The sequence below is a fragment of the Rattus rattus genome, chromosome 1 (assembly GCF_011064425.1).
Source record: "Rattus rattus isolate New Zealand chromosome 1, Rrattus_CSIRO_v1, whole genome shotgun sequence".
Taxonomy (NCBI): Eukaryota; Metazoa; Chordata; class Mammalia; order Rodentia; family Muridae; genus Rattus; species Rattus rattus.
Genome location: NC_046154.1, coordinates 238,246,551 through 238,260,263, shown reverse-complemented (window position 1 = coordinate 238,260,263; position 13,713 = coordinate 238,246,551). Strand labels below are relative to the sequence as shown.

Genomic DNA, 13,713 nt, shown 5'->3' with positions numbered 1-13,713 from the left:
CCTGCTGTCTTCTGAAAGTCCTTGCTGAGAAAGCATGGAGTGGTTCTTACCAATTGGTGGGGTGTTTGCAAAAATTCCATGTCTCTGGATTCCCTTCGTGTGAGTTGGTTAAAGTAACAGATGAAATGGGATTTCAAAGCACTGAGAGATTTAGATCTGTGTAAGCCTAAAACTTCTCTTGGTTTTTAGAACTGACTGTATGTGAATGTGCGTGTGAGAGGGGATTTTAAATCAGTATGGACTCCAAGCCCTTCCTCTCCCCCCATCTTCTGAGCTGACCACACAGCAGCAGTTCCTCAGGTCCTCCTGGCCAGAGTCATCCCCCTTTCCCCAATCTTCCCTAGACTTAGAAGGTCATCCTTGGGTCATTCATATCTCACCCCGACCCCTACCCCGGGCAGCCCCGCTCCACCGTAGGCATTCTTGGTGGTGGGATCCACTCAGATGTGCTGTACCCGAACTCTGTCTGTGGCTTTGCTTTTGGTATTATGACAGCTTTATTGTGGTGAATGTTAGACAGAATAGTGGCCTAACTATTGTCCTTGTCTTCATCCTCAAAACCAGAGAGTTTGGTTATTTACATGGCCACTGGGGCTTCACAGATGTGACTTGAGTGAGGGGCGTTTGGGTGGGAATCTGGTCCTATTATTCTCTGGACCTCGGAAATCATGAGAGTCCTAAGAAGATATCCAGGAGTCAGGGTCAGAGAACGTGTGCAGATGTAGCCAAAGGCCAGGGAGGATGTCTCCAGGAGTTGTATTCTGTCAGAAGCTAGAAAAGGCAAGGAGGTGGTTACTCCCAGTACTCAGCCTCTAGAGACTGTGGTCTGTTGACACTTAGAGTTCAGCTCTGTGAAACAATAATCTGCAATAATTGCCTACAGCGGCTTTAGGGAGGCGCATAGTAGAGCCTGCCCACTCTAAGACATTTTGTCACCTTACGATTGATGCGACAGACCCATTATACCATTTCACAGCAACCTCCTCAACCCATTGCCATTTATGCCCGTTTGTGCTTAGTTCCTCTCCCATCTTCTCCCTCAGCCCGAGGTAACCAGGCAACCAGCACTGGAGCTGTCAACCCAGCGTTCACGTGCATTAAATGATAGTGGGTGGTCTTTGTTGACATAGAGCCTCGGGCAGCCTAGGCTGGTCTTCTAATTTGCTATTAGCTAAGGATGGTTCAGATCCTAATCTTCCTGCTTTTGTCTCCCAAATACTGGGATTACAAGTGGGAGCCACCATGCCCAGCTATTAGGCTTCCTTTTAATTGAGCGTGTGTTAAGCGTCTCCCCACATTTTTGTCTGTATCCTGTCGGTGAGACACGTCTGTTGTGTGGAAGTCGCTACCCCATGGTGCACAGGGTTGTCCTCAGTCTTTTCACGCCTGCTGTGAGGTGTAGTGAGTAAAGGAACAGGGGATAGTCAGACTCCTTGCTGTGTCTAGAGCCTCCACGACCTTGCTCTTTGGTTGACTGGTGAGATACTAAGAAGACATAGTGACCCAGAGTGTGGCAACTTGCAGGGTCTGGGAGATGCTAGACAGTTTTCCCAAACACCCCCACAGCTGCCCACGATGGGCCGTTTGCCCATAAGGCAGAGAGTGTGAAACCACATGAGGCCCAAGACAAGAAGGGTTGCCGTCATCTCCAGTAAACAGACGCCATGTTTCAGAGCCATGAGATGCCCTCCAGAGAGGAGACACATAGCGAACTTCTGTGTGCCTTACAGTTCTACATGGGTGTTTGTTATTTGAGTTTAAATACATAGAAATGAAGATACGGTCATTTCTAGGTGTTAGAAGGAAAGACAGACTGGGGCCTCTGTCTGTGGATGTGATGTCGGAGGTGACGTCACTGCCTGGCATTTCAGCCTTGACGTCTGTAAATGGGAAAGCTTGAGGCTGAGCATGTGGAAGGCTCGGTAGAATGCTTGCCTAGCTGCATAAAGCCCTGGGTCCTGTCTCACTGACCTGGGTAAACCTGGTGAGTACCTGGCAACACCGCACTAGAGATGGAGGCGAGGGTGGGGTGGGGTCAGAAGTACAAGGGTGTCCTTAGCAATGACAGAATTTGAAGCCGGACTTGGATACATGAAGCCCAGGGATAGTTGTGCCACGTTACTGAGGGTCTTTGGATTAACTGCTCAGGGTCAAGAGTTTTATTCGTTGGCTCTTTTTTTTTTTTTTTTGAACTTTTTTATTGACTCTATGAATTTCACATCATGCACCCAATCCCATTCATGTCTTGTCCCTTACAACCCTCCCCTCAAAATAAAATAAGATAAAATAAAAAAGTCTTGTCCTGGAAGCTGCAGTGTGTCATATGTGTCACACACATTGCACCGAGTCACTGGTCTGGTCCTGGGCCTCCGCTCCATATCTATATGGGTCCCGCATGCACTCCTCTCAGATATCCTGTTGTCCTGTATCATGGAGATCGCAGCTTTGGATCTGCAGGATAGGCATGTGGTAGATGCCTGTAGATGGGGTAGATATTGGGGTGGACCACCTCAAAGCCCTGGGTCTGGGCCTGAGAGGTAGCTGAGTTGGTTCGTCAGCCTAAGCTCTCCTATGTCTGCATCACCAGGGCAGGTTCTCCAGGACCACTCCAGCCAATCACCAAATTCAGCCGCCGCCGAGGGGCATGGTCTGCTCTCCAGCGCGCACATACCCCCCTTTCACCTCAGGTCAGCTCTATTGTGCTGCCCAGGAGGGGTGCAGGGCCCACTTTCCCAAGCACTGTACCGTAGGCTCTTTCTTAAGGGCCCCAACTGTAACAGTGGACAGTTTTTTTTTTTTCTTTCAGTTGCAATAGTAAAAACCATTGTTGTTGTTTGCTTTGGTTTACATAACAAAGATTATTGAACTGAGGACCTTTGGGTGAGCTAGGTGTTGGAAAGCTCTGGTGGCCCTGAGGCACTTGGAGGGAGAGAGTGGGTGTAGAAGGCCCTTATAAAATGAGAGCCGTGGGAGAACCTAGTGCTTCAACCCGAAAAAAGAGAGGTAGAACCTGAGTGGGTCACCTTTGTCCTCAAAGGATTTGCTCCATAAATGAAAATCTTGAAAACCGGTTCCTTCCAGGTGTCATGCCTGGAGGTAGAAGGACCTCCCAGAGCTAGGAGAATGTTTGGTTTGTGGGCCTGGGCTACGGGGCTGAGCTAGAGGAGTACTCCATGATGGTTTTTCAGGCTGCATTCCAGGGCCTTGAGCACGTACGTCCAGGTGTAAGCGGCCCCAGCAGGATTTACATCATGAGACAGGTGACAGAAGAGACACCGAGGAGAAGATAAGAGTCAGGTCCTTAATGAAAGACGGATGTTTAGGGCCCCACCTTCCTGGCAAGACTCGTGTCAGACCTGACTGGGGGCCAGGACAGGAAGTGGGGAATGTGTGGCAGCGGCAGCCTGTCACCCACTGAACACTGAACCAACCTTTCTTTCTCCTTTCTCTCGCTTATCACCGTTCCTGAGGCCTCTGCAGTCTCTTCTTCCCTCTTCCGGACAGTCCCCCCATTTGTGCCCTGGAGTGCCGACCAGGAAGGCTGACAAGTTCTCTTGTCTACACATCCATGCTGCGTGCACTACCTGCTGCATGGCAGCTGAGAGAGGGAGGGAGGGGAGGGAGGAGGGGGAGGGGAGGGGAGGAAGAAAGAGAAGAAACGAGATAGGGAGAAACCAAAGTGCTGCCCCAGCCTGTGGCTTTTCCTTGCTGGATGCTGGGAAGTGTGAGGGCATGTGGGTAAGTGGGGAGGGCTCCGCAGGCAGTGTTCCCTCCCCAGCTGGTCTGGAAGCAGGCCAGTGTGGGTGAGCAGCTGAGGGCAGTGCTTCCTGCTAGTTAGAAAGCACCACGTGGCTGGGAAGAAAATGCTTTTCCCTTCGCTATACCTCACCATGAACCCTCAAGGACTTCCGAGGGCCCTCTGCAGAATGGACCTTCTGTAGGTCTGGTGGGTTGGGGAGATCCTTGAGGATGTCAGGAGCTGATTGCTCTGGTAGTGGGCTGCTTCCTCAAGCCCTAAGTGGGTATTTGCCTTGTTCAGGATCTCCTGTCCTCCCCTCCCAGATGACACTGGGATCACTTTGGCCAGCCATGCTTTATTCGCATCCATTTATTTTGTGGGTTCCCCCACCCTTTGCCCTGCCCAGTTCAGTTTTGTGGGCTTTGGACAGTGAACAAATATTTGACATTCATTATGAAAGTCTTGAATGGAGAATGAATATGGTTTCTTCTCATTAGTTCTGGACACTGGGGGGATATGAGGTGCCTCTGGCCATATGGTTGGTCATCAGTGCCAGTGGAGGGACCAGGCACCCGAGAGAAAAGCTAGGAGAGTGGCAAGGGTCAACTTGCCTGGGGTATGGGGCTAGCGGCGGCAAGAAGGATAAGGCAAGGGAGAAAATAGGCCTTCGTGTGACCAGACTCCAGAACAGAAAACAGGCAAGGAGTACAGTTCACTTAGCCACAGATGAGAGGCACCCCTCAGTTACTGTGTCTGAAGATAGCAACAGAGCACTTGAGGAGCGAACAGTTTGTGAGTTTTAAGTGACAAGGTGTTCTGAGGAGTGTGATGGATGTGTTCAGCACCCCTGCGTCCTACCCAGGATGCACATCATCCCTGCATCCTCTTCACATGACTTCTAGTAGTTTATTATTCCCAGTCCTTAGCTGTGCCTGATTTCTACATTAGACTTTGTCATGGGTCTGTATGTAAAGGAAACGGGTGTATATCGCATTCCATGCTCTCCGGGGTTTTAGTTGTCCTTTGGGGTTGAGGAGAATGGGCCTTGTCGTATTTACCAGCAGTTAGTATTTGCTCCCACTGGCTGCAGTCTAAGCCCCATCCCTTTGAATGACATCACTTAATCGTCTTTATCGAATCTTTATTTGCATCACCATTTCATGGCAGGGGAAACTGAGCCCAGAGAGGTTAAGAAGCTTTCCCTGTGTAACCCAGTTACTAAATGGTACCCCTGGGTTGTGGGGTTCTGCATCTATGTCAAAACCTCTACATGTGGTGCTTGAGGACATTTTGAACATGAGTGGATCGTAATAAATTAGACTCCTGGAATGTGTAATGAGGTTTCTATACTGACTTGTTGTAAAAGGGAGATAAACAGGTATTGGGAGAGAGGTCAGTGGACAGCAGTGGCTTTGTGGGGAGTGGAGCGGGCTTCCTTCTCACAGAAGCAAGGGTAGCATCACAATACTGACTTACTGCGATTTCCCAAGTGGCAGGACATGGGCCTACCTTGGATGCTCAGGGCTTGGTGGGAAAGAAGCACTTTCCCTACTAGCTCAGCACAAGCTTCCGAGGCCTGGGGAGGTGGGAGGGAGGGAAGCAGATTGCCCCAAGGCAGCCATCTGACTATTGTCCCTGAAGTCACTGGGAAAGAGAGGTAGTACTTCTCTCCATTGGAGGTCTTCCCCAGCTTGGTTGCTGAGCTGAATGGCTGCTGTGGCATTGGCATTCAGAGGGAGAGGCTCTGGCTGTGTGGCACCGTCCCCCAGGAATCCCTGATCCCCCAGGTCTGCAGTATAGTGTTTCATAAATGGTCCCTGGGTGATTCAGGCCAGCTGCTGTTTTCTCCTGAGCCCCACCAGCCATTTCTGCCAAGGCACCGTATTCAGTGCTGGCCCAAGAGAGATTCCCAGTATGCAGCTGCTCCTGAGGGCCACTACCCTGCCTGGCACAGAGTGGGGTCAGGGTAGCACCCTCTGCAGGCCGATGGACCTGTTCAGTAAGCACGGTCCCCTGCCAGCCCCAGGCCTCATGGCCCACTGAGGAGCACACTTCTGGATAACCCTGCCCCTGCCCCATCTGGAGTCCTGCTCAGTTTTATTCAATAGGGTATGTTTATGGTTTCATTACGGTGTGTATGTGCCTGGTGTGCACAGATTGCCCATATTTAAGTTCCCCATCTTGGTGAGTCATGTTTATTATATACATGGTGACGATGACTAGGTGTTTTCTGACGAAACTCAGTGGCAGTAAGATGAAGGCCGGGGATTAAAAAAAAAACAAAAAAAAAACAAAAAAAAAACAAGGTGTGGTGAGCTCCAGAAGTCAGCCCTGGCCGTGGAGACTCATTTAAAAGGGATTTGGAATTTTGATCCAACTGATGCTCGAATGATAGCTTTTTGTAGTATGACATTTTTTTTTCATGAATTTTGTTCAGCTACATGTCGAGAAGTCCTATTTTTAGAAGTTCCTGCATGGACCAGCTGGTTTCTGAATATCGTTCAGCGCACTTAAAAGAATGGCAGGCGAAGGAACAAGTTTGTTTGAGACAGCGCGTGCTGCCGGGATCTACACCATCCCAGGCTGGACCCAGGTGTGCCTGACTCCAGAGCTCCTTGCCCTGTACCCTGACTGGATGTTCATGTGCACACACCATGAGTGTCATGGGATGGAATTTAAGTTTCTGTTCTTTGCCTGGGCAGTGTTCCGGTGTCTGTAACCACACAGGCAGGTCAGCTGAAGGCAGTCTTCATCATAGGGTCAAGTGCTGCTGGGTACCGCTGACCCCGGGAGCTGTGTGTCGGGCCAGACTCAGGTCTGTGTGTGGGAGTGTGTTTAGAGATGCTGAAAGGCCTGAGCGGGCTGGGGGATCCAGTTGCCATCCATTGTACAAGTGACCTGCCAGGCAGATTGGACTTGCTTTGCCAAAGCTGGGAGAGTCTGTAACAGCTTGGTCTCTTGCTTCACGACGCACGGTGTGCGTGTGGAGGCCACTGCTTGCTGTCTGTCCTCAGAGCTCCAGGCACAAGAAGGACTGTGCTCACCGCCTGCTCTAGGCCCAGTGCAGTGCATGACCACACCCTGGGTGTTCACCCATCTGGGGGCATCGAGACCCCAAACCTGGGAGATTCACCAGGTGGAAGGGCTTGGAAGTGAGAGCTGCTGAGCCAGGAAGCACGTCAGCTGGACCTAACCCTCAGAGCCCCTCATCTCTAAACCAGGTCCCCAAAGGCGCATTTTTGATTTTCCAGGTTAGCAGTGATTTACTTTTAAAAGCATCCGGTCTTTATACTGAGAAGACATCTGATAGGTGGCTCTCCACTAATTCAGAAACACTGTCGCTCTTTGTTCATTGGCTAGGTATTTGCCCTTGTCCCCACCATAGTTCATCTCACAGGATTGGGGTTGGACTGTGATGGTTCTGGGGTTCTCCGTGTCTATTCAACGTGTAATACACTGCCATCTTTATCTGCCTCCTCCGCACCTCTAGGTGTTCATTAAACCAAGGAAGGTTGAATTGGTTTGTTTTTTTAAATAAGACCTTGTATAAGATCTGAGGGATGTTGGTGGAACACTTGGATAGCATGCATGGTCCCTGGGGTCAAGTCCCAGTACCACAAACAAAGCAAAACCTCATTGAAGTACAGTTACTATTGACATTATTAGGTTAAACAGATGGTTGAGTTAAGGCTCCCAAATGCATATTTTTAACATTTGCCAGTGTGTTAAGTATCTGCAGTTTAGTTGCTGTCCTCTTCTTAGGACCACTGGTCTTCCAGGGTTAAAGGCAGATTGGTTACTGTGCTGAAGCCTCGTTAGAAACACTTGTATATGCCTGTGATCTTGAAATTATGGGAGATGTATTTATTTTATTTTGTTTTGAAACAGGGTCTCACTGTGTAGTCCTAGCTGGCCTGGATCTTGCTTATGTAGATCAAGTTGGCCTCGAACTCACAGAGCTCTTCCTGCCTTAACTTCTACCTCCTACATGAGAGGAGGCCATGTACCACCATGCCTGACTCAGGGAAAAGTGTGAATGCACGATTGCACTCTCTAAGTGCTTGGAAGAAAGGGGAAAAGATCATTTAGGAATCCTGTTGCTGTGTTTTGTGTTTGAACAAGGTCTGTCTAGTGTCCAACACCGTCTGAGAGATGTATGCTGGGGCCTTTTTTTTTCTTTAGCCTTACAGATGAGGCTCTTGTCTAAATGTCCTCAGAGTACAGAGTAGAGTCAGAGGATATCAAATGTGGGGAGACCTCAGATTGTGTGTGTTGTGTGTGTGTGTGTGTGTGTGTGTGTGTGTGTGTGTTCATTTGTGGGCATGTGTGCACAAGAATAGAAAGTGATATGAAGTGTCTTTCTCAATAGCTCTCCACCTTATCTTTTGAGACAGCGTCTTTCATTGAACTTGGAGCCAGTCTGACCAGCATTCCTCTGAGGTCCACCTCTCTCCCATCCACCCCAGCTGGAGGTACACATTTCTATGCTCAGCTTTTAATGTGAGTGTGGAGATCGAACTCAAATCCTCATGCTTCCATGGCAAGCCCTTTTCTGGCTGAGCCATCTCCCTAGCCTTTGATTGCAGCTTTTCTATCCAGAACTTCAAAGCAGCCAAGACAAATTTGAATCCCTTGTGTGAGCTTCTCCTCAGGCAGGCCATACTAGCAATTTAGTGCTTAGCTGGTCAGAATAGAAAATGAAATGTGAGTTAGAACATGTCTAGCTATATAACATACTGATATTATCAAAATTAAGATTAGTACTTCCGTGACTACTCGAACAAGATGTCTGCCCTGAGGGCACTTTTGATCTAATTAAAAGTGTCAGGATGGCTACTAGGGGCTAATAGAAAATGGCAACAAGATTAGGGGTGAAGTGTTTGACAAGAGCTGAGACAACCTTTAAAAGTTACCACTGTCTACAACTGTTCTCTTCACTGGCTTTGAGGACGAGTGTTCAGGCTGCCACTGTCATCCTATCTGTGGGTATTCTCATTTGAGCCTATTCACTGTGTGGTACTGTAACCAATGCGTAAACTTCCCTGGGCACCAGACCCCTGTAGCCATCCATGACCTCACCTCATCCTCGGAAGTCACTGTCGGCCACTCCCTTCATACAGAGAGATTGTGACATCATTTTATACGACCCCTAATGTTTGGGTGGGTTTTTTGAGTCTTGTTAATTTAAGACATGGAGTGACGATTTTGTGGGAGAGGAGGCACAGGGAAGGGAAGTGATGCCTAGCTCAGACGACTGTAGGAAGGTCCCCTCTGCTTGGCACATAGGGTGGGAGGAATTCAACCCAGCAGGGCAGCCAGACATGGAGACATTCTGTTTATAGTGAAACCTCCTTCAGACTCAGAAATCGCTTCTGTTTTTTGTTTGTTTGATGTTTTGTTTTTATTCAGGACAGACTTTTCTAGACTTCTCAAACCCAAAGGCTAAAAGCCATTCAGGCTCCCAGAGGCTACAAGGAGAAGAATGAGAGGCAGTAGTTAATTGTGATGTTGCTTCCAGGTAACTGAGAGCAACTCTGTGTTAAGTGTACACCCCTCGAGTGGACGCCTGTGCATCCATGGCTTTGAGATTTTCTTCCCGGGTTGGGGATTTAGCTCAGTGGTAGAGCGCTTGTTCGGTAGAGGCCCTGGGTTCGGTCCCCAGCTCTGAAAAGGAAAAAAAAAAAAAAAAAAAAAAAAAAAAAAAAGTGATTTTCTTCCCCCAAAATTTCGAACGCAGCTAACTTTCATGAGTGTCTTTTAGGCTTTTAAAAGGCTCTTTTATTGTGCGTTCTTGCTACTTTATTACTTCATCCTCTTAATCCTGTGGAGCGTGTTTCAGCCTCATTTAGAAAAACGATGGTGAATTCCAAGTGAAAATAAATCTGAAGGCTTCGTTCTAAGTCGTGAATGTTTATTGCACAGTTACTATTTATTAGCCCTGATCCTGGGGAAAGTTTTACAGCTGAAAGAAGTGAGCCAGGGTTGCCGGGTTTGCCAGGACTCCTTGACAGGGCTCTTGGAATGGAGCAGGACTATGGGTGTAAGTTTATAATTTTATTATCAGGAATAGAATGAATCATGGTCACCAGAAAAAAAAAAATCTCAAGTGATAAACAAGCCAATAAAGTTCCAGGATGAATTCTCGGAGGGGGGGAGGGAGGGGTAATTATTTGAATTATATTTGCCTGTTTAATTAACATTTATTGTCTTCTGGGTAACAGGCACTGCTGGGTACTTTTACATCTGCTATTTTATTTAATTACAAAGAGTTCTTCACTTGCAGATAAGATTTCCCAGGGGCTTCCCTGGGCTAATGAGTTAGCCTGCCTGGTGTTTCTCAGGCCCAGCTGCTCATGGGGATCACCTAGGGAGCTGCAGGGCCATCTGGTTGCTGGGGCTTCCTCCTCTGGGATCCTATTTACCTGCGTAGGGTTGGCACCCAGCAGCAGCACATCAAAACTCTGGACAAGCCAGCTAAGTTACTTCACTCGCAGAAGAGAGTTCCACCCGAAACTTCTCAGCAGTAAGCAACTGTTGTGAAGTTCGGCAGCTGAGTTTGTGGTGCCATGTGGAATACACCCGACACCTGTTTTCTTTTTTTTTTCCTTCCCTTTGTCTGTTTCCCATTGAGTGGGGTGTGGGGAGTGTCGGGATAATTATGGAACGAAACAGCCTGGCAAAACGTTTCCTGAAATGTCTCAGCTCCAGAATTTGCCGGGTTAATTTATAGTCTGACTTTCCTCTGCTGTGTTGATCAGAGACATCCTGTAGGTGACTCGCCTGCTAAGAGGCTGTCTGTGTCTGTGTGTGGTGGGGTGGCACGTGTGTAGGGGTCAGAGAATAATTTGTAGACGTCAGTTCTCTCCCTCCACCGTGGGTGGACCTCAGGTTGTCAGGCTTGGTGGCAAGCATCTTAACCCACTGAACCCTCTCATTGGCTCTCTTCCTTATGAGCAAAACAGAGAGACAGAGAGACAGAGACAGACAGACATGCAGACGAGAGACAGACAGACAGACAGAACCAACAAGCACCTTGGTGCAAGAATGGAAATCATAGGATAACTCTGTTGAGTCAGGTCCCCTACCTTATGTGTGTTCTTTAGGTTTGTGTAGCAAATGCCTTTGTGCCCACACTTTGATTTTTAAAAATAATCATTTATGCTCTGATATGTGTGTGGAGACACGTATGTGGCGGTCAGAGGACAGTCTGTGGGAGTCAGTTCTCTCTCTCCTACCATGTGAGTCCTGGAGATCAAACTGAAATCATATTTGGCAGCACGCATCATGTTCAGCCATCTTGACACCACCACCCCCTTGTGTTTTGAGACAGGGTCTTTCACTGTCTCAGGCCTCAGTTTACCAAGTAAGCCAGACTGGATGACTAGTGAGATCCAGGGCTGGCCGTTCCTGATGTGGGCTAGGTGGGCTTCACTGGTAAGTGACCCCCTAATGTCCAGTCTCTGCCCTCTGATTGACTCCCTCTTGCAAATGGCCTAGCAACAAGTCTGACTAGAGCCAACAACATGGGCTGTTGGCTCTGCTTAGATACTCTCCTGTCTCTGGACAGCTGGGGCTTGTCTTGTAGCTGTCATTGTGGATAGAATCCCCTTGGGGAAGCTCTGTTCAGGTCCTCAACACTTATCGGGCTGAGTTAATGGAATACCCTTGCCTGCCCACATCTGTCCTTGTACCCTCTGGCCATTTTAACTGGACTTGCTCTTGATATGAGAGCCCTGGGTGGCTGTAAGTTTCAGTGTGTAGCCTCTGAAGCCACAGTTCTGGCACCGTGAGTGCTTAGGGACCTTCTGTATCTTCACTGTAGCAAAGTCTGTTAGATCTCAAAGAGGGCAGGGGACTTGGCCCAAGTTAGGTGACTCTGGGAACTGTGGTGAGTCTGTGGTATACCCCAGTTTCTGTTTGCAGGAAACTTGGGAGTGAGAGATTGTCAGTCACCTGTCTTCAGATACCACCCTCCTTCTGCCATGGCACTGTGTCCGGGGTTTGCTCCTAAGATATACGGTGGTCAGCTTCCTTACTGTTTTTAGAAACAAAGCAAGCCAAGACGCAGTGAGAGTTCCCATGTCTTTTCTCATTTCTAGGATTTTGTGCAAGGCCTTAAAAAGTTTCCCAAATAAAGAGCTTCTCCCCATATTCTGTTCTAAAAATTCTTATCCAAGAGTCAGAACAAGAGGGATAGGAGAAGTGACAGTTATGTGTCTATGTGTGTAGTATGTACCTACATGTGTAATTTGCATATGGTATATATGTATGTATATTATGTATGTACCTATGACATGGGTGAGTACATGTGGGGTATATGTATGCATGTGTGGCATATTTGTAGTGTGTATTTTCTGTCTTATATACATATATGGGGTATATAAGTTGTATATGTGATATATGTATGTAGTATGATGCATGTATGTGGTATGTGTATGTATGGTATACATGTGTATGCATGTATACTTTCATATTATGATAGGTTATGTTGTATATGTTTAAGTGAACTATGTATGATGTATATTCATTGTATGTGTGGTGTGTTCCATATATGTATATATGTGGTTTATAGTTGTGTGGTGTATGTTTCATTTGTACATGTATGTGGTATGTTTTGTGTACATGAATGTGTACATGTGTATGGCATGTAATGTGTTTTGTGGATATTGTGCTTGTATGTGTGCAGCGTGCATGTAGTGTGGTATACAGGTATGCTTGTAGACTGTGAGGTGTATAGGGTGTGTGTATATGGTGTCCATATGTGTGTGATATGGTTTATGTACGTGTGTGCATACACATTGGAAGATATGTCTGTGAGCATGGCTTAGACAGTCTTTCAGTTGAGTCTTCTCTTTTTTTAAGCCATTTGTGATGAGTTTAAAAGAGAATGTTAAAGCATACAACCAGAACAGGGGGAAAGCACTTGCCCCTGTGACCAGAAGCAGAGCTGGCACACAGGGTGACAGCAGCAGACAGTAGTCTCCAGAGACAATGAGGCCTGGCCCCACACCTTTTGTGAGTAAAATGAAGCGGGTTAAGTGGCTTCCGCTATTTTCAGAACTCAATGAAAAGCTAAGTGAAAACTCCCAGGCAGCTGAAGATTTGATCCTAGAAAAGGGCACTCATTCTGCTCACCTCCATCTGGCAGTGAGTGTGTCTAGACACCTCTGCCTCCATTTCAAGCTGAATGCTGGTCACGTGTTAAGAGGGATGTTGTTGAACCCTGGTTTTCTGAAAACTCTCTTTGATTTATAAGCTTCTGATCTAAGAGATTCATTTCCGAGAGTGAGAAGTCTGAGGGCACTGTGCATGTTTTCGTCTTCTCTGTGCAGAACAGAAACCCCAAACAGGAAATGGTTCAGGGACAGAATGACTGAGATCAGTTCTGAGTCAAGTTGAACTGAACATTTTTTTTTTCTGGAACCAGGGCTTCTGTAGCCACCCAGAATTCTAGGACCTTCTCTCTTAGAACTTGGAATCTTAGAGGACAGCATGGCCCCACCCCACACTCTCCTGAGTCTATGGAGTCCAGCCTAAATGGTCCTTAGTTACAGATGTTTGGGGCTTTGCCCTTTCTATGCAACTGTCTGCAAATTACTTCTCAGAGTCAGCTCCTCCTTCCGCATCTCCATCTCTCCTATCCCTCCCTTTCCTCCCCATCTTTTCTCTCCTGTCCCCCCTTTTCCCTCCCCACCTCCCTTCTCCCCACCTCCTCCTCCTCCTGTTGATGACTAGGTTATTTTCAGCACTGAGTGAGAGAAGTATTTGAGAAACACCACAGTTATGTGTGTCTAACCTTGACCCATGGGCTACATACTGCAAGGGTAGTTTTGAATGTAGCCCAATACAAAATTGTAAACTTAACTTAAAATGTGACGTTTAAGGAGTCTTACTTCATTTGCTTTTCTTTCTGAGACAGGGTCTCACTCTAGTTCTTGATGGTCTGGGACTCACTGTGTAGACCTGGCTGTCCT

The 13,713-nt window shown here is 47.6% G+C and overlaps 1 protein-coding gene across 3 annotated transcripts in view; it reads left to right on the top strand.

The window, feature by feature from the left end:
* The window catches only part of Cyrib (CYFIP related Rac1 interactor B), a 126,813-nt gene that overhangs the window by 24,592 nt on the left and 88,508 nt on the right, over positions 1 to 13,713 (top strand). The gene's annotated exons all lie outside the window — the stretch shown is intronic.